This window comes from Choloepus didactylus, chromosome 1 (assembly GCF_015220235.1).
Source record: "Choloepus didactylus isolate mChoDid1 chromosome 1, mChoDid1.pri, whole genome shotgun sequence".
Taxonomy (NCBI): domain Eukaryota; kingdom Metazoa; phylum Chordata; class Mammalia; order Pilosa; family Megalonychidae; genus Choloepus; species Choloepus didactylus.
The window spans coordinates 63,830,098-63,849,262 of NC_051307.1; positions in this window are offsets into that span (position 1 = coordinate 63,830,098).

Consider the following 19,165-nt stretch of genomic DNA (forward strand, 5'->3'; position numbering starts at 1 on the left):
TTTTCACCCTGAAGAGGGTTCACTGTGTTATACAGTTCCATATTTCGTCCTCTGGCTTTCCTTCTAGTGACATACATGACCTTAAACCTTCCCTTTCAACCACAATAACACCCACATATCATCGCTGTTAGTTGTAATGTGCTCCCATCGTCTCCATCCACTACAATTGACATTGTTACATATTCTGTACAAATTAAGCATCAGCCCTCTGTTCTCTGCCCTCATTCTGTCTTCTGGTGACTTATGTTCTAGATATTAACACCATGAGTTTCTTATTTATATTTAGTTCGTATTAGCGAGGTCATACAATATTTGTCCTTTTGTGTCTGACTTAACTTCACTCAACATAATGTCCTCAAGGTTTATCCATGTAGTTGCATCATGACTTCATTTGTTCTTACAGCTGCATATTTTCCATTATATGTATATATCACATTTTGTTTATCCCTTCATCGGTTGGTGGACACCTGGGTTGTTTCCATCTTTTGGCAACTGTAAATAATACCAGTATGAACATCAGTGTACAAATGTCTATTCATGTCCCTGCTTTCATTTCTTTGGAGTATATATCTAGTAGTTAGTAGTGGGATTGCTGGATCATATGGCAGTTCTATACTTAGCTTCCTGAGGGAGTGCCTGTTTTGCACAGTGGCTAAACTATTCTACATTCCCATCAACAGTGAGTGTTTTTCTTCCTCCATATGCTCTCCAACATTTGAAGTATTCTGTTTTTTTTTTAATAGCAGCCACTCTAGTAGGTGTGAAATTGATGTTGAATACCTTTTCATGTTTTTTTTTTTTTAGTCATTTGTATATCCTCCTTGGAAAAATATCTATTCATGTTTTTTGCCCATTTTAAAATAGAGTTTGCTTTCTTATCATTGAGTTGTAGGATCTCTTTATGTATCCTGGATATTAAAACCTTATCAGATATGTGGTTTCTAAATTCTTTCTTTGATTGAGTAGGTTGCCTTTTCACCCTCTTGACAAAGTCCTTTCAAGCACAAAAGTATTCAAATTTAAGGAAGTCCCATTTGTCTGTTTTTTCTTTCATTGCTTGTGCTTTGGGTTTGCATGTAAGATCTGAGAAACCACCTCGTATCACAGGATCTTGAAGACGGCTTCCCTAAATTTTCTTCCAGGAGTTTTATGGTCCTGGTTCTTATATTTAGGTCTCTGATCCAATTTGAATTAATTTTTGTATATGGTGTAAGGGAGGGGTCCTCTTTCATTCTTTTGCATATGGATATCCAGTTCTCCTAGAGCCATTTGAAGAGACTGCTCTATCCTAGTTCGGTGTCCTCAGCAGTCTTCTCAAAAATCATTTGTCCATAGAGGTAAGGATCTATTTCTGAACTCTCGGTTCAATTCCAGTGGTCAATATGTCCATCTTTATGCCAATACCAAGCTGTTTTTCTCACTATAGCTTTGAAATGTGCTTTATGGTCGGGAAATGAGTCCTCCAATTTTTTTTTTTTTTTTTTTTAACTAGACGTATAGGCTATTTGGAGCCCTTTCCCTTCCAAATAAATGTGGTCATTGGCTTTTCCAATTCTGCAAGGTAGGCTGTTTGAATTTTGATTGTGATTACATTGAATCTGTAAATCAATTTGGGTAGAATTGACGTCTTAATAGTCTTCCAATCCATGAACTTGGAAAGTGCTTCCATTTATTTAGGTTGTCTTTGATTTCTTTTAGCAATGCTTCGTAGTTTTCTGAACACAGGTCCTTTAGATCCTTGGTTAAGTTTATTCCTGGGTATTTGATTCTTTTAATTGCTATTGTAAAAGGATTTCTCCCCAGATTTCCGCCTCAGATTGCTCATTACCAGTTGTTCCAGTTTGCTAATGCTGCCGTTTTGCAAAACACCAGAAATGGATTGGCTTTTATAAAGGGGTTTTATTAGGCTGCAGAATTACAGCCTTAAGGCCATAAAGTGTCCAAGGTAAGGCATCAACAACCAGGTACCGTCACTGGAGGATGGCCAATGGCATCCAGAAAACCTTTGTTAGCTGGGAAGGCACGTGGCATCTGCTGATCCCAGGTTGTGTTCCAGCTCCACTCTCAGCTCCTGTGCGTTCTTCAAATTGCCTCTCTTGGCTGCAGCACCTCCTGTCTGGGCTCTTATATGGGGCTCTAGTAAACTAATCAAGGCCCATGCTAAATGGGTGGAGTCATACCTCCATGGGAATTATCTAATCAGAGTTATCATCTACAGTTGGGTAGGTCACATCTTCATGGAAATAATCTAATCCAAAGGTTCCAACCTAATCAATCCATATACATCAATACATATACGTCTGCCCCCACAAGACTGCATCAAAGAACATGGCATTTTGGGGGACATAATACATCCAAACTGGCATACTGGTGTATAGAAATATTACTGATTTTTGTGTATTGATCTTGTATCCTGTCACTTTGCTGAACTCATTTATTAGCTCTAGTAGCTTTTGGTAGATTTTTGGGGACCTTCTATATATAGAATCAAGTAATCTGCAACTAGTGAATTTTTGCTTCTTCGCTTCCAATTTGAATGCCCTTTATTTCTTTTTCTTGCCTAATTGCTCTAGCTAGAAATTTTAGTACAATGTTGAATAACAGTCGTGACAGTATGCATCCTTGTCTTGTTCCCAATCTCTATGGAAAAGCATTCAGTCTTTCATCTTGAATACAGTGTTAGCTGTGGGGTTTTCATATATGCCTTTTATCATGTAGAGGAAGTTTCCTTCTGTTCCTGCCTTTGAAAGTGTTTTCATCAAGAAGAGATGCTGGATTTTGTCAAATGCCTTTTCTGTGTCAATTGAGATGAACATGTGGTTTGTTCTAACCCAGATTAGTCCCAGGACCAAAGAACACACTTGGCATGGAGTTATCCATGAGTTTAATTAGGGACTTACAAGACAGGAGATGATTTTTCCCAATGGCAGCAGGTCAGGAGAGTGAAGTCAGCATTCTGCCATTCTGCAGAGAGAGAGAGGCATACTGGAGTAGGGGTGTGTGCCAGTTTGAATGTATTATGTCCCCCCAAATGCCATTTTCTTTGATGTAATCTTGTGCGGGCAGACATATTAATGGGGATTAGGTTGGAACGTTTGGATTAGGTTGTTTCCATGGAGATGTGCCCCACCCAACTGTGGGTGATAACTCTGATTGGATAGTTTCCATGGAGGTGTGGCCCCACCCATTCAGCATGGGCCTTGATTAGTTTACTGGAGCACTATATAAGCTCAGAGGAAGCAACCTTGCTGCAGCCAAGAGGGACACTTTGAAGAATGCACAGAAGCTGAGAGAGTAGCTGCAGATGAGAGACAGTTTGAAGATGGCCGTTGAATGCAGACTCTTGCTCCGGAGAAGCTAAGAGAGGACAAACACCCCAAGGGCAATTAAGAGTGACATTTTTGAGGAACTGCAGCCTAGAAAGGAAGTCCTGGGAGAAAGCCATTTTGAAACCAGAACTTTGGAGCAGATGCCAGCTACGTGCCTTCCCAGCTAACAGAGGTTTTCTGGACACCATTGGCCATCCTTCAGTGAAGGTATCCAATTGCTGATGTGTTAACCTTGGACAATTTATGGCTTTAAGACTGTAACTGTGTAACCAAATAAACCCCTTTTATAAAAGCCAATCCATTTCTGGTGTTTGGCATTCTGGCAGCATTAGCAAACTAGAACAGAGGGACTTATAAAGGTTTATGACAGTGGAGTTTCTTGTGAGATTTGGTTATAATAGGATCTCGCAAGATTTGGTTACTAACAGATTGGAGAGGGAAGCTTTAATGCTTAACCCCTGAGGTATGGAGGGGCCTGTTGCCTGTCATGTAGGCAGCTGTATCTCAGTAATGGGGGAGGGGGTGGGACCCAGGGCCCTGGGTCCTCACAATCCAACCCCACACAGCAGACTACATTGACTAGAGGACAGATATTGCAGGATAAGAGACAACAGAACACTAGCCCCACCCCCCCACTCCAGACAGAAATAACCCCACAGAGAAATGCCACTGATAATTGATAAAGCCTGTGCTTATTTTCCAGTGTGTTCAATTCTGCCAGGCCAGCAGAGTGTTCCACATGGTCTGATTCGCAGGGGTTACAGTTCAGGAAAGGCTGGTAGCACCTAAAGATGTCAAGTCTGTGCAAACCCAACACTGGGTTCAATTGTGGGCATGAGTTACTACTGAGGCACCTAGGGTACTATGGGTGAAAGGAAAGATGCTTATGGAGAACAATAAGGCATAATTTCTGCTGAAATATAAGCTAATTTTCTATTGTGGACAGAAGAGTTCTTGGGGAAGGGATGCTGTGAGAGGGTTTTAGATATCACACTCCCCCTCTACCCCCTGCAATTGCAGGGGGCCTTCTGGAGTTAAATCTACAGTTAGCTTAGGCATAATCAGTGTCCAAAAAGTCATACATATAGTACCTTGAGTTATTGGGGGTCCCAGATTGGTTACACATATCTTAAATCTTAGGCTTAGTATTCTCAACCAGCACGGCTACATTGGCCAGGACCACAGCCAGTCAATCTTATTTTCCCCAATTTCTTGGTGGTGCAGGCAAGAGCAAATTATTTCCATTATCTTGTTGTGGTTGTAACATTGTCGTTTTACCTGAATTCACAGCACTTGCATGTGTCCTGCAGTTACCAACTAATGAGAGTGGGAGGATTGAGGCTAGTGAGGGCTGGATATAACCGATGGGTCCACTGCTGCAGGGATTGTTTGTCATCCTTTAGTTGCTCTTTTAAAAGCTCATTCTTTCAATTAACCCCACAGCTGTGGGGTTGTATAGCAAAGGAAATGTCCATAAGATGTCATGTTTAATAGCCCAGCTTGGGTTGTCTGTTAAAGGGAGTCCCTCTATCACTGTCCACAAGTGTGGGGACCCCAAGGAAAGCACTTAATTTCTTTAGGCTACATATTGCAGCTCTCTGGTTGGCTTTTCCTACCGGGAAGGCCAGTAACAGCCCAGTAGCCCTGTCTATGGCTGTAATGGCCTAGTTTGCACCCTCAGGTAAGGGAAGGGGTCCAATGTAGTCTACTTGCCATCTGGTGACTGGGATCTGCTCGTAGCCAATGTGACTGAGTTGGTGAGGAAGCATTCTTGGTAATTGCAGTGAACAGGAGGGACAGGCATTCACAATATTGCCTCAGGATGGGCAACTGGAATTGCTGTGCCAGCTTCCACAGAGTCTGGTTTCCTTGGTATCTGTTTTCCTGTGTAGCCATTCAGCAGCCTTGTATGATGTTGTCTCCAGGCTATGAACTTTTGCTAAAGCATCTGCTTTGATATTACCAGGTAGAGTTAGTACGAATAGTGCATCTCCTGGTTCATGAACAATGACCATCCATACAGACCTTAATTCAGCCCATTGGCTGCTTTGCATAGTCTCACTTTCCAACATATAAGTGTCCATCATGGCTACTGCCATCCAGTGGCAGACTGCCTGTGTGCTGATCCATCAGGATACCAGGCAGACTGGTATACTGCCACATTTGTCAATGGTGGGCACAGAAACAGCCACCTTGGGAGGATTAGTAGGGAGGGGCAAGCATTCTTCCACATAGGAAACTGCTCCTAGAATATCATGCATTTCTACACTTAAGGGGCAGCTGTTAAAGATACTGAATTGCAGTAGATAGGTTTTCCATTTTATCAGAGTGCTCAGCTGAGCACTCCCTGAATGCGGTTTATTTGCTGTGTTTTTTTATCTACCCCTGTATGGGGATGGCAGTGTGCAATGACACGGGGCATTCTGGGGTTAGTTCTTCAACTTGCAGCAGGGTGTTAGAGGCAGCAGAGTTGTTTTTCTAAGGGACTGTACCACAGTTTGTCTCCTTCCCAGAGTTGAGACCAAAAGCCAATGGGAACTTGCTTTGCTTTGCTGGATTTGCCAGAAGCCCCACCCACAGCCAATATTGGTACTGACCATGTCTAAATTGCAAGGCACATCTGGGTCCACCCCCCATAAAGCCTGAACCTGTGCAATAGCCCATTTGGCTTTTTCAAAAGCAGCCTGCTGTGGAACAACCCATTCCCATGTTTTTCCTTTCTTAACTAGGACATACAAAGGTTTTGGAATCTGCACTAAATAGGGTATAAACAGTCTCCAATAACCCAACAAACCAAGGAAAGCCATGAGCTGTTTAGGTGTATGTGGAGTGAGAGAATTTTGCACTTTATCAACAAAGTAGAGGGAATAGTCTTAGCATTAGTTTCCAAATCTGCAAGAGGGTTACCTGTCAACGTATCAATATAATGAAAGTGACCTTCTGCAGAGGTTTCCATATTTTTAAATCTTGAGCTACCAAAGCATGGCAAGTAGTGGGACCATGAAGATATCCTTGTGGCAGCACAGCAAATGTCCATTGTTGTCTTTCTCACATGACGGCAAATGCAGGCTGGCTGGAGGGGTCTAAAAGATACTAAAAATGTGTTAGCAAGGTCTCAAACAAAATGAAACTTGCCTGGTTGCATACTTAGGTATTCTAACAAAATAGTTATATTTGGTATAGCTGCAAACAAAGGAGGAGTTAATTTGTTAAACTCTATAATCAGTATTCATTCGCCAAGTTCCGTCAGTTTTTCTTACTGGCCAGACTGGATTATTAAATGGGCTATGAGTGGGGATATATAAATCATCTAATTCCTTGATGATAGCAGTAATTTCTTGATTTCCCCCTGGCAACTTATATTGATGTACAGCTACTGTGTGTCAGGGGGAGGGCATCTTTACTAGTGACCACTTAGCATATCCTCTTTGGATGGTTATGACCACTTGGCACTGGAGACAGAATTCACCTACAGTGGTTTGCATACTTTTGAGGTGGCAGCTGGCCAATCTGTATTAGTAATTGTGTTTCTTTAATACTTTGGCTTCTATACCTAGTGATGGCTGACATAGGCCCTCGGGCCATGGCCGTTTTCTGTATATTGGGGTGCATTTTGTTCCAGTATTCACTAGTGCTTTAACTTTATGTTCATTAGTGAGGGTCAGAAAATATTTAACTCAATATGCAGCACACAATTCTCAGTTTTGCCATATAACTTTTATTTGGGGATCTTGACCCATCCCCTATGTGAGGGGAAAAGGGGCTTGCCATGCTTCCTTGGCAGAAGGAGCGGGGGTCTTTTTTTTTTTAATTCATTTTATTGATATATATTCACATACTATACAGTCATACAAAACAAATTGTACATTCAATTGTTCACAGTACCATTACATAGTTGTGCATTCATCACCAAAATCAATCCCTCACTTTCATTACCACACACACAAAAATAACAAGAATAATAATTAAAGTGAAAAAGAGCAATTAAAGTAAAAAATAACACTGGATGCTTTTGTTTGTTTGTTTTTTCCTTCCCCCATTTTTCTACTCATCCATCCATAAACTAGACAAAGGGGAGTGTGGTCCATATGGCTTTCCCAATCACATTGTCACCCCTCATAAGCTACATTTTTATACAATCATCTTCAAGATTCATGGGTTCTGGGTTGTAGTTTGATAGTTTCAGGTATCTACCACCAGCTACCCCAATTCATTAGAACCTAAAATGGGTTGTCCATATTGTGCGTAAGAGTGCCCATCAGAGTGACCTCTCGGCTCTTTTTGGAATCTCTCTGCCACTGAAGCTTATTTCATTTCCTTTCACTTCCCCCTTTTGGTCAAGAAGATGTTCTCCATCCCACGATGCCGGGTCTACATTCCTCCCCGGGAGTCATATTCCACGCTGCCAGGGAGATTCACTCCCCTGGGTGTCTGATCCCATGTAGGGGGGAGGGCAGTGATTTCACCTTTCAAGTTGGTTTAGCTAGAGAGAGAGGGCCACATCTGAGCAACAAAGGGGCATTTGGGAGGAGACTCCTATGCACAATTATAGGGAGACCTAGCCTCTCCTTTGCAGCAACAGTCTTCGTGGGGGTCTTTTTATACTGTAAGGGCCAAGTTTTTCAGCCAGAGATCGTTTCTTCCTCTGGTGATCTGGTTCTAAATTTGGAGTATCTCTACCCTTTATGTAACTTACTCCATAACCTTACTAGCACAGGGTTCAGCTGTCTATCAATATCTTTAACTTTAGTGCTGGTGGCTATTTGGTCAGCACACATCTGTCTGTATGACAGATGGTTTGGACCATCTGTCATTTGGGGAATGGCCCATAGTCTGATTCCAGCCCCTTTTTGCCTTAGGCATTCAGATTCTCCTAGATCTGCTACTATTTGGGCAGCCCTGGAGTTGGGTTGCCCCACCAATGTGCCAAGAGGAGGCACCAGTGTCCCATACCTTTGATTCAGGGCACATTGTAAGATTATGCTTTTTATGCCTGTGGTGAAAATTTCATTATCTGGTCCCACAAAGTTGCAGCATAAACTTCATGTTTCATTCCTAGCCCCCTTAGTATATTTTGTAATTCATTAAGTGTGGGGAGTGAGCTGGGGCATGTCCCCCACATTGGGCCAAGTTTCTTTATACTGAGTCACCAGCCAATTTAATAGTGAGCTGGACTCAGTTCAGGTGACTAAGGATTATATATGTTGGTGGAAGAAATGGTGAATGGTAATAGAGGTCAGTTTGCTTATTTAATGTCCTGAAAGCAATATTCCCTCTGTATGATTGTCCAACAGGTGCAGAAGCCCATTTGGTAAAATTTCTTTAGGTTTTGTTTGTATTGATTCCCAATTTCCTGAAACTCAGTGGTATTAAAATTCCACATTGTAACCGGCACTTTTTGATCAGGAGGTGCTGCTAGGACAGTGGCAGCTGCAGTGCCATCTCCTGCCCCCCACCCCTGCCTGGGGATCAGTGTGTTGTATTTGCTCCATTTTGATCTTTTTTTGGACCAGAGGAAGAACATGCTTACTTTCCTCAATTTCAGGTTCCCAGTCAGATGGGGGCTCATCCTCATCTGAAGAAAATGGGGTACCACACTTTGGGATCCCAGTCAGGAGGCATGATATGCTTGAGTTGCCCTTTGGGCAGCTTGCACCCTCTCACTCTAGCATACCAGCAGGCTAATGTCTCTAAATTTTCATCTATGTGGCACAACTTCATTTAATACATCCTTCAAATTTCCTTGGGCTAGCTGCATGTCTCTTTGTAACTTAAGTTCCCCTTCTAGGCAGTGAACCTCAGCTTTGACTGCCAGAGCTTCTTTCATGACTGAGTGCACAGTTCCTAATAGAGGCCATGCAGCAGCCATGGCAGCCTGACAGCTCTCCCTTTTCTTATGAAATCCTAATCATCCTGTGGGCCACTGCAGAAGAACCAGCAATCCAACTAGGGAGTTCTGGGCATTGCCATATTCCCTCAGTGGCCCTCACCTGTCTCGGAGGGCTCCATCCCTCCTCACATGGATGTTTCAGGCCATCCCAGTATTCCTCCTAGTCTGTCTCCTTTCCCAGGACTCATCGTGCTTGTTACAGCCAGCATATCCTTGGTCTCCCAGCTAGCACACCAAATATTCCAAGACAGATTAGCCCAAAGACCAAAGAATATGCCTAGCATGGAGTTACCCATGAGTTTAATTAGGGACTTACAAAACAGGAGACAATTTTTCCTGATGGCAGTGGTTTGGGAGAGTGAAGTCAGCATTCCACCATTCCATAGAGAGAAAGGAGTGCCAGGGTGGGGTGGGGGGAACTTATAAAGGTTTGTGACAACAGAGTTTCTCACAAGATTTGGTTACTAAAAGTAATCAGGGGAGGGAAGTTTTAATGCTTCCCACCCTATGGGGGGAGGGGTCATGTAGGCAGCTGTCTGTATTTCAGTAATGGAGGAGGGGGTGGGCCCCCAGGCCCTGAGTCCTCACAGGTTCTTCTCTCTGTGCCATTAATGAGGTGTACTACATTGATTTTCTTTTGCTGAACTACCCTTGCATACCTGGGATAAAACCCACTTGAGCATGGTGTATATTTCTTTTCCTGTGCAACTGGATTCAATTTGCAAGTATTTTGTTGATGGTTTTTGCATCTTTATTCAATAGGTTGGTTTGCACAAAAGATAATACAATTTCATTGTAATTTCTTTATCTTGTTTTAGTATAGGGTGATGTTGGCTTCATAGAATGAGTTAGGAGCATTCCCTCCTCTTAAGTTTTCTGGAAGAGTTCCAGCAGGACTGGTATTAATTCTTCTTGGAATGAATTCTTGGTAGAATTCACCTGTGAAGCCATCTTGTCCTGGGCTTTCCTTTTTGGGGAGGTTTTTGATGGCTGTCCTAGTTTGCTAATGCTGCAGAATGCAAAACACCAGAGATGGATAGGCTTTTATAAAACGGGGGTTTATTTCACTACACAGTTACAGTCTTAAGGCCACAAAGTGTCCAAGGTAACACCTCAGCAATTGGGTACCTTCACTGGAGGATGGCCAATGGCATCTGCTAAACCTCTGCTAGCTAGGAAGGCAGCTGGCGTCTGCTCCAAAACTCTGGCCTCAAAACAGCTTTCTTCCAGGACATTCCTCTCCAGCAAGCTTGCTCCTCTGCAAAATGCCACTCACAGCTGCACTCACTTTCCTCTCTTTGAGTCAGCTCATTTATATAGCTCCTCTGATCAAGGCCCACCCTGAATGGGCGGGGCCATGCCTCCATGGGAACAGCCCATCAAAATCATCACCGACAGCTGGGTGGGGCACACTCCAAGCAAATCCAGCCAGCACCAAAACTTCTGCCCTACACAAGACCACAAAGATAATGGCATTTGGGGGACACAATACACTTAAACCAGCACAATAGCTCTTTCAATTTCTTTATGAATTGATTTATTGAGATTTTCTATTTCTTCTGGTGTGTGAGTTGTTCATGCATTTCTAGAAAACTGTCCATTTCCTCTAAGTTGTCTAGTTTGTTCACACACAGTTGTTCATGGTATCCTCTTAGGATCTTTTTATTTCTGTGGGGTCAGTAGTAATGTCCCCCTCTCATTTCTGATTTTGTTTATTTGCATCTTCTCTTTTCTTTGTCAGTCTAGCTAAGGGTTTGTCAATTTTGTTGATCTTCTCAAATAAACCAACTTTTGGTTTTGTTGGTTCTATTGTTTTTTTTGTTTGTTTTCAATTTTATTTATTTCTGTTTAGTCTTTGTTATTTTTTTCTGTCTGCTTGCTTTGGGGTTAGTTTGTTCTTTTTCTAGTTCCCTCAGGTGTGAAGTTAGGTCTTTGATTTTAGCTATTTATTTCTTTTTAATGTAGACATTTAGGGTTATAAATTTCCCTTTCAAAACTGTATTTGCTGCATCCCACAGTTTTGATATGTTGTGTTCCTGTTTTCATTTGTCTTGAGATATTTACTGATTTCTCATGAAATTTCTTTGGCCACTGATTATTTAAGTGTTGTTTAACCTCCATAAATTTGTGTATTTTCCAGTCCTCTGCCTGTTGTTGACTTCCAGCTTCATTCCATATGAACAGAGTGCTTTGTATAATTCCAGTCTTTTAAAATTAATTAATACCTGTTTTGTGACCTAACATGAGGTCTATCCTGGAGAAAGATCCATCAACACTTGAGAAGAGTGTATATCGTGCTATCTTGGGGTGCATTTTTCTGTATGTCTGTCAGGTATAATTCACATAACAAATTATTCAAGTTCTTTATTTCCTTATTGATCCTCTGTTTAGATGTTCTGTCTATTGATGTGAGTGGTGTATTGAAGTCCCTAACTATTATTGTTGAAATGCATATTTCTCCCTTCAGTTTTGCTAGTGTTTGGCTCATGTATTTTGGGGCACCCTGGTTAATTACATATATATTTATGATTATTTCTTCTTGGTGGATTGCCCCTTTTATTAATATATAATGTCCTTCTTTGTCTCTTATAACAGCTTTGCATTTGAAGTCTATTTTATCTGATATTAATACAGCTACCCCAGCTTTTTTTTGGATACTGTTTGTTCCAGTTTGCTAATGCTGATGTTACGCAAAATAGTAAAAATGGACTGGCTTTTATAAAGGGGGTTTATTTGGTCACAAATTTATAGTTCTGAGGCCATAAAAGTGTCCAAACTAAGACATCAACAAGAGATACCTTCACTGAAGAACTGTCTATGGCATCCGGAACACCTCTGTCAGCTGGGAAGGCATGTGGCTGGCATCTGCTGTTCCCAGGTTGTCTTTCAGAATAGCGTTCTCCAAAATGTCTCTGGGCTTGTCTCTCTTAGCCTCTTCACCTTCTGTGCATCTAACCATCTGGGGGTCCTCTATTAGTTTCTCCAGAGCAAACTCTGGGCTAGCATCTCTTAGCTTAGCATCTCCAAATATCCTTCTGTCCACATCTCCAAGCATTAGCTTTCAATGCCCTTCTCCAAAATATCCCTCTCTTATAGGACCCCAGTGATTTAATTAAAACCCACCCTGAATGGGCAGAGTCCATATCTCCAGAGATAATTTAATCAAAGATCTAGCCCACAGTTGATTGAGTCACATATCCATGGAAATACTCAATCAAAAGATTAACATCTGCCCTAACAAAATTGCATTAAAGAATATGGCTTTTGGGGGGACACAATATATCCAAACTGGCACACTCTGTGGAATATCTTTTTTCAGCCCTCACTTTCAACCTATTTGTATCTTGTGATCTGAGGTGAGTCTCTTTGTAGAAAAATGGTTACTTTTTTTATCCATTCTTCCAGTTTGTGTCTTTTGACTGGGGATTTTAATCCATTAACACTCAATGTTATTACTATAAAGACAGTATTTACTGCAACCACTTTATCCTTTGGTTTTTATATGCCATATTTTATTTTTGTCTCACTCTTTACCCCTTTAGTTACCCTTCCTGATAATCATTTCTACACTGTTTTGGTTTGCTAAAGCTTCCAGAATGCAATATAACCAGAAATGGGGTTGCTTTTAACAATGGGGATTTATTAAGTTACAAGGTATAGTTCTAAGGCCATGAAAATGTCCAGACTAAGGGATCAACAAGAGAATACCTTCTCTGAAGAAAGGCTGCTGGCATCCAGGGTTCCTCTGTCAGATAGCAAGGTCCTTCACTACCAGGTTTCATTGTTTTCAGCTTCTGATTCTAGTGGTGTTCTCTCTTTGTGTCTGTGGTTTCTCTCTTAGCATGTCCAGGACATTTCTCTCTCTAAGCTTTCTCCAAATGTCTCTGCCTTTTATCTTCTCATGAAGGACTCCAGTAAAGGATTAAGAATCTAAGGTGTCACTCACAGTTGGGTGGGTCATCTCTCAATTGAAGCAACCTAATCAAAAAGTCCCACCCACAATAGGTCTGTCCCCCACAAGGAGGGATTAAAAGAACATGGTATTTTCTTAGGTACATAAAAGAACATGGTATTTTCTTAGGTACATAACAACTACAAACCAGCATACTCCACCCTCTCGACCCCCAAAAGACATGTTATTTCCATATGCAAAAAACATTCATAACATCACAATATCAAAAAAGCTTAAATCATTTCAGTAACAATAAGTACAAACTCAAACTCAAAATCTGTTACAGGCATTGTGCTGGTTTGTATATATTATGTCCCCCAGAAAAAGCCATATTCTTTAATGCAGTCTTTTTGGGGCAGATGTATTAGTGTTGATTAGGTTGGACTCTTTGGATTAGGCTGTTTCCATGGAGATGTGACCCACCCAACTGTGAGTGACACCTTTGATTAGGGTGTGACCTCTTGATTGAATGTTTCCATGGAAATGTGGCCCTGACCATTCAGGTGGGTCTTTATTAGTTCACTGGAGTCCTATAAAAAGAGCTCACAAACAGAGGGACCTCAGAGCAACTGAGTGACATTTTGAAGAGGAGCTGCAGCTAGTAGAGGACAAAATGCCCCAAGAGCAACATTTTGGAGAATGCTGTTTTGAAATGCAACCTGGGAGCAAGCAGATGCCAGCCACATGCTTCCCAGTTAGCTAACAGAGGTTTTCTGGATGCCAAGGGCCATCCTTCAGTGAAGGTAGCCTGTTGTTAATGCCTTACTTTGGACACTTTATGGCCTTAATACTGTAACTTTGTAACCAAATAAACCCCCTTTATGAAAGCCAATCCATTTCTGGTGTTTTGCAAAACAGCAGCATTAGCAAACCAAAACAGGTGTGGTCTGTCCTAAGGCAAATTTCTCTTCCAGCTGTGAACATGTGAAACTTAGGACAAGTTATCTGCTTCCACTATACTAAAGAGGGATAGTCATAGGATAAATGTTCCCATTTCCATAGGGAGAAACTGGAAGGAAAACAGGGGTCATAGGTCCCAAACAGTTCCAAAAACCTGCAGGGCATACTTTGTAAGATTTCCAGGTCTGAGAGTCATCTATAGAATGGTGTTTTAACCTAAGGTCTTGAGATAGCAGCAGTCCCACCCTTTCCAAGGGCTTGTGCAGCAGCCCCACTCTCTCCAAACACTAGGATGAGGACTCCAACATCTCCAAGCATTGGGGAGACCACCCTGTTCTCTGTTCCACACTCTTCAATTGTCTGGGTGACACCCAGGTGCTGTGCCATCTCCAGGGCACACTTTCAATCCCCTCACAACAGTGGAATGGTGGCCAGACTGTCCCCAATCCCTGGGGAATGTGCTCCACCCTCTCTGAGGTATGGGGTGGCAGCATTCTTCCTGAACAATGGGACAGCCAAGCTCTCCTCAATTCCCCAGGCATCTGAGAGCCCTGGAATGGTAACATTCTTTCTGGACGCAGGGGTGGAAGGCCCATACTCTGCAAACTCTGGTGCAAACTCACCCTTTCTATGTGCATGGGTGGGTCCACTCTCCTGGCCTGAGGTTTCTTGGCTTCAGACCTTAGCTTCCATGATTCTGCCTTTGAAGTCATTTTGCCTTTAATCTGTCAATTTTATTCCAGACTGGCAGTGGTTCTGTTCATATAGATCTCACAAAAAACCTGTCAGTTTTGCATGCAGCACATGGGGGTCCCAACCATCAGATAATAGGATTTTCCACAAATCCTTTCTGGATAACTCCGTCTCCAATCCTTATCCACACTGAAATGGTTGACTGGTCAAATCCTCACATGGGGCTCTGTTCTCTGGGGACTGGCTTTCTGGGAACTTCAGCCATTTTGTCATTTGGTTTTTCTATGTCATGTCTCATTCTTATCTCTCCTTTTACCCCTTTAGTTACCTTTATTGATGTTCTGATTTGCTAATGCTGCCATTATGCAAAATACCAGAAACGGATTGGCTTTTTTTAAATTCATATTTATTGAGCTATATTCACATACCATGCAGTCATACAAAACAAAGCATACATTCAGTTGTTTACAGTACCATTATATAGTTCTGCATTATCACCAAAATTAATTTTTGACATTTTCATTACCACAGATATGAAAATAATAAGAATAAAAATTAAAGTGAAAAAGAACAAAGTAAAAAAGAACACTGGGTGCTTTTTTCTCCTTTTTTTTGTTCCTCCATTTTTCTACTCATCCATCCATAAATGAGACAAAGGGGAGTGTGGTCCATATGGGTTTCCCAATCACATCGTCACCTCTCATAAGCTACATTTTTATACAATCGTCTTCAAGATTCAAGGGTTCTGGGTTGTAGTCTGATACTTTCAGGTATTTACTGCTAGCTATTCCAATTCATTAGAACCTAAAAAGGGTTGTCTATATTGTGTGTAAGAGTGCCCACCAGAGTGACCTCTCAGCTCCTTTTGGAATCTCTCTGCCATTGAAGCTTATTTCATTTCCTTTCACATCTCCCTTTTGGTCAAGAAGATGTTCTCCATCTCATTGATGCCAAGTCTAGATTCCTCCCTGGGAGTCAATATTCCATGTTGCCAGGGGAATTCACTCCCCTGGGTGTCAGATCCCACATGGTGGGAGGGCAGTGATTTCACTTGTGAAGTTAGCTTAGCTAGAGAGAGAGGGCCACATCTGAGCAACAAAGAGGCATTTGGGAGGAGGCTCTTAGGCACAACTGTAGGGAGTCCTAGCCTCTCCTTTGCAGCAACGGTCTTCCCAAGGGCAAGTCCTGTGGTAGAGGGCTCAACCCATCAAACCACCAGTACCCTATGTCTGTGAGCACAGCAGTAACCATCTAGGTGGGGGGCCCAACACTCCTACATTCGCCACAAGCTCCTCAAGGGGTCTCTGCATATTTTTTCACTGTTTTTTTTTTTCAATTAACTCTTTTTTTAAATCAACTATATAAAAAATTAAAAAACCCATACAATTAAAAAGAAAAAACATTTCAAACAAACCATAACAAGGGAGTCCAACATGTTCCTACTCTACCCCAAGAAAATAATCCAATATAGCAACATTTCTCTGAATTTGTTCCCACCACACCCACCAGAAATTAACAAACAATAGTCATTCCTGGGCATTCCCAGTTTGTTAAACTCACCCATGATAGCTTATCTGTTCTTATTGGGTTATCATTCCCTCTTCATTAATTGGTCTCTATCACTAGTTCCCCTATATTCTACATTATAAACCATTTATTTTAGGAGTGTGTTGTTTAACCTCCAGGTGTTTGTGAATTTTCTAAGTCTCTTGATGGTTATTGACTTCCAATTGTATTCCATTGTGGTCAGAGAATGTGCTTTGAATAATTTCAAATTTTTTAAATTTATTGAGGCTTGTTTTATGTCCCAGCATTAAGGTCTCTTCTGGAGACAGTTCCGTGATTACTAGAGAAGAATGTGTATCCTGGTGATTTGGGATGTAATATTCTATATATGGTAAATCAAATTCATTTATCCAATTGTTTAGGTTGTCAATTTCCTTATTGGTCTTGTGTCTGGTTAATCTATCTATAGGAGAGAGTGATGTGTTGAAGTCTCCCACAATTATTGTGGAAATATCCATTGCTTCCTTTAGTTTTGCCAGTGTTTGTCTCATGTATTTTGTGGCACCATGATTGGGTGCATAAAAATTTATGATTGTTATTTCTTCTTGTTGAATTGCCCCTTTTATTAGTGTGTAGTGGCCTTCTTTGTCTCTCATAACATCCTTGCATTTAAAGTCTATTTTATCTGAGATTAATATTGCTACTCCTACTTTCTTTTGGCTGTAGCTTGCATGAAATTTTTTTCCCATCCTTTCACTTTCAGTTTCTTTGTGTCCCTGTGTCTGAGATGAGTCTCTTGTGTGCAACATATTGATGGGTCATAGTTTTTGATCCATTTTGCCAATCTATATCTTTTAATTGGGGAGTTTAATCCATTTACATTGAATGTTATTACTGTGAAGGCATTTCTAGAATAAGCCATCCTATCCTTTGGTTTATGTTTGTCAGTTATATTTCTTCTGTCTCTCTCTTACTGTCCTTTAATGAACCAATATTGAATCTCTTTAGCACTGAACCTTCCTCCATCTCTCTCTCCTTTCTTTGTTTCTCTGTTGGTAGGATACCTTTAGTATCTGAAGTAGGGCAGGTCTTTTATTAGCAAAATCTCTCAGCATTTGTTTGTCTGTGAGAAATTTAAGCTCTTCCTCAAATTTGAAGGAGAGTTTTGCTGGATAAAGTATTTTTGGTTGGAAATTTTTCTCTCTCAGAATTTTAACTATGTCATGCCACTGCCTTCTTGCCTCCATAGTGGCTGCTGAGTAGTCACTACTTAGTCTTATGTTGTTTTCTTTGTATGTGGTGAACTGATTTTCTTTTGCTGCTTTCACAACTTGCTCCTTCTCTTCAGTATTTGACAGTCTGATCAGAATATGTCTTGGAATGGGTTTATTTGGATTTATTCTATTTGGAGTTCACTGGGCATTTATGCTTTGTGTATTTATCTTGTTTGGAAGGTTTGAGAAGTTTTCCCCAACAATTTCTTTGAATACTTTTTCTAGACCTTTGCCCTTCTCTTCCTCTTCTGGGACACCAATGAGTCTCATATTTGGATGTTTTATTTTATCTATCACATCCCTGTTGTCCATTTTGATTTTTTCAATTTTTTCCCCATTCTTTCTTTTGCTCTTTTATTTTCCATTCTTTGGCCCTTGAGGTTGCTGATTCATTGTTCAGCTTCCTCTAGTCTTGTACTATGAGTATCCAGAATCTTTTTAATTTGGTCAGCAGTTTCTTTTGTTTCCATAAGATCATCTATTTTTTTTTATTTACTCTTGTAATTTCTTCTTTATGCTCTTCTAGTGTCTTCTTCAGGTCCTTTATATCCTGTGCCATGCTGTTGTTGTTTGTCTTTAGTTCTTTGATTAATTGCTCCAAGTACTGTGTCTCCACTGATCTTTTGATTTGGGTGTTCGGGCTTGGGTTATCCATATCGTCTGTTTTTTAATATACTTTGAAATTTTCTGTTGTTTTTGGGCTCTTGGCATTTGCTTTACTTGATAGGGTTCTTTTAGGACATGTAGGATTATTCAAAGTCTAATCTCTAATTTTTCAGATCCACAGCTTGGTGGAGTACACTTTAACCAGCAGATGGCATCCGCGAGTCACCTATTCCCCTCAAGTCAGTTCTCCCCAACTTTGTCGTTGTGGTGTGTGGGGGTCTGATTCTTGTGGGGTCCAGTTGGTGCACCAAGTTTGGGTGTGTTATTGGTGCTGTCCACCCTGAATGTGGGGCATGTGTCTGAGCATTTAGGAAGGGAGGGCAGCTTTAATAATCAAACCTTCCAGGTGTTCCTGGAGATTTAAGGCTGTTGCAAGAGTCTAAACCTTCATTTCAGTCTCACCACAGATTGTCTCTGCCGCTGACCCACAAGTCCTTGGTATTGGTGTAGGGTCCCTGGGATTTCCAGGTGGGTCCCTCTTCCAAGCCATGCCCTTCTATGGCCTCTGCTGAGGGAAGGTTATGCTACGTCAGAAGTGCACATCATCCCTCAAGGGAAGTTCTGGGCCACCAGGCCGTGTAGGTGCGTTCCTAGCCTGCTGTAAAGATGGCTGTATGGGGCACATTAATTTCCCCCTTTTTGCACAGCTCTGCCTTCCCAGTTCTGGGACAGTTAGCTGTGGGTGCGCAAAAGGCTATTGTCCATGCCTGATATTGTGGCGTGTGCCCGTGTTGCTGGAAACCCTTCCTGTTGCACTGGTTTTTTGGTGCAGCTCTGGCCTGTGGCTCTGGCGCCAGGCAGGAGTGTTCCCAGCCCACCGGGAAAATGGCTGCAAGGGGTGTAGTTACTTTCCCCTTTTGGCTCACCTTGCCTGCCTCTCTCTGAGACAGTTAGCAGCGGGTCCACGAAAGGCTATCTTCCACGCCAGATATTGAGGCGTTTGCACAGCCCATTC